At 33.6% G+C, this 2,191-nt stretch overlaps 1 protein-coding gene across 1 annotated transcript in view; it reads right to left on the reverse strand.

The window, feature by feature from the left end:
* Positions 1-546: 546 nt before the first annotated feature.
* The window catches only part of LOC107712185 (uncharacterized), a 7,788-nt gene continuing 6,143 nt past the window's right edge, over positions 547-2,191 (reverse strand). The window contains exons 7-8 of the mRNA XM_016517342.1: positions 1,049-1,404; positions 547-817 (exon numbers count right to left, since the gene is read on the reverse strand). The gene's annotated coding sequence lies outside the window, so the exon portion shown is untranslated. The remainder of the gene's footprint in view (positions 818-1,048; positions 1,405-2,191) is intronic.

The raw sequence follows: 2,191 nt of genomic DNA on the forward strand, positions 1-2,191 counted from the left end.
CTTCTGTAATATTTCTGTTTCATAATTCACGTGGTGAATCCACAGCTTATGGGGGCCTGTTTCACAAGACAGAGACCTTACAATGTTTTGTAAAGAATCTTTGCAAATCGCCTTTCCTAATAATGTGCTAATTAGCAAGTTTCAGATGAATGCCGCTAAAGTAAACAGTCCCTCAGAGAGCAGGTCGGAAGAAAGGGGCGGGGTCAGCAGAGCTCATTTGCATTTAAAGGGACATGCAACAAAACGGCTTGATCTGAAATGAGTTGTTTTTGACAGGGTAAAAAAAAGGTGTTTTTTTTTACACTACCATTGAGAAATTTTGTTGTATGTTACAGACCTTTCATTAAGACCCTAAAGAATCATATCAACTTGTGGAAAATGGGCATCCGATGACCCCTTTAAATAAAAAGCGCAAATACTTTGTTTCCTTTTCCAAGGTTTTCTGAGAATGCAGGAAAAAACAAATTCAAATGAAAAACAAAATTCAACATGCAGAAAATATAAGTAGCATATACTGTTGTGTTTACAGTTAATAGCTTCTATTTTTGGACAAATGCAAGTGTAGTGTGACATATGTTGTGTTTTATGTCAGTTCATATTGAACACTCAACTTTACCTTTGTCATTAAAGTGTTTTTTTTGGTCATTAGGGATGTTAGATTGTTGAGAAAAGTAGAAAATGTTTCTTGTTTTTGTCAGTGGAATTGAAATGTGGATAATATTCCAGTCTTTATATACTATAAGGTCATCTGTTGTAATCATGGGCAGGTTTGACTCCTCTGGAGAAGTCTTTGGGTCCGCTCTCTTCTAATTAGGTTCTGTAAGAAAAGAAGCATAGAAAGTAAACAGTGTAAAAGAGTTCCTATCAATCTAATAATTAATTTAGTCCCCCCACTACAGCGATTGGTAACTATTCACAATAAATTATGACATGCTGACAAAGACAGAAAAACTGCATAATTCAAACAAGATGCAAAGAACATAAAACTTTTCTTTTACAATCTCTCTTTATTAGTAAGACAAATATTACTTTAAAAGACTTGACCTACTTGAGCAACAACACTGAAGGTATGAACGACCATCTATTCTTTGCTGGTGATGTGTAGTTTATAAAATCCATAATGTTCAGGTGTGATGCTTGTGATGGTGAGAGATCCTGTATCGAGGTTCAGTTTCAAACTGTCTTTGAATTGTTGAATTGTTTCATTATATAGGTTTACCTCATTGTTTGTTTTATTCAGCGTAGCTATTAAAACAAATTTAGCACAACTGCGTTCTTTGGAATCTGCAAACTTCCACCATATCATGTCAATTTCCCGTATTTCAGTAAGATCAGTGTGTAGCGTGACAGATTGTCCCTCAATCACTGGCATTGATGTGATTTTATCTTCCTTAAGAAGCACACCTGGAGAACAAATAGAAACCGTTTTTTAGATGGAGATTCGAATTCTGTTTCCATCCATGTATTTGTATGCAATGTTTGGGGTATCGCCTTAAAAACACTTGAAAGAAACGACAAGATGAACAGAAAACCTTAAAATGTGCAAGTTATAATTTGCGCCAGTTTCCCAGGAAGTGACAATGAAAAAACATGTGGGATGGAAACTGTGTTTTATTCGCAAATATTTCATGCAATATTCCAATTTAATTCACAACTTTGGATGAAAACAAAATCTTGTCCAACTAAGCTTGCGACTTCCTACAGCCCATATAACAATAGTTTCTTGTTCGTAATTTCAGTCTTTAAACACATGACATACACTGTAAAAAATGATTGTGATTTTAACAGTAAAAGACTGTAAAAATGCTACAATAAAAACCTTTTAATTGGTTATCAGCAAGTTTCCATACTATATACGGTGAATAACTGTAATTACATTTAATGTAATTTTACGGTAAAATACTGTTAAAATTACGGTTTTGGCAGTGAAAAAGAAAAAGTCATTGTATAATTTATAGTGAAAAACTGTAAATGGACACTCCCAGAATTCCCTGCATGACACTTCATATTTTATGTTTTTTCGTTGAAATAACTGTGTTTCTTCTTAGTGTACGATAGGTTTTTATCTTACATCTAATGTTGTTAAATTAATGTTTATTGCATTATTTCAGTATCATGTGTGTTACCATGTGCACCTTCTATGTATATATATATATATATATTTCCCTTCTCAGCTTTTGGAAGAGCTGAT

The sequence above is a fragment of the Sinocyclocheilus rhinocerous genome, unplaced genomic scaffold, assembly GCF_001515625.1.
Source record: "Sinocyclocheilus rhinocerous isolate Xijiao unplaced genomic scaffold, SAMN03320098_v1.1 scaffold748, whole genome shotgun sequence".
NCBI classification, from domain to species: Eukaryota; Metazoa; Chordata; class Actinopteri; order Cypriniformes; family Cyprinidae; genus Sinocyclocheilus; species Sinocyclocheilus rhinocerous.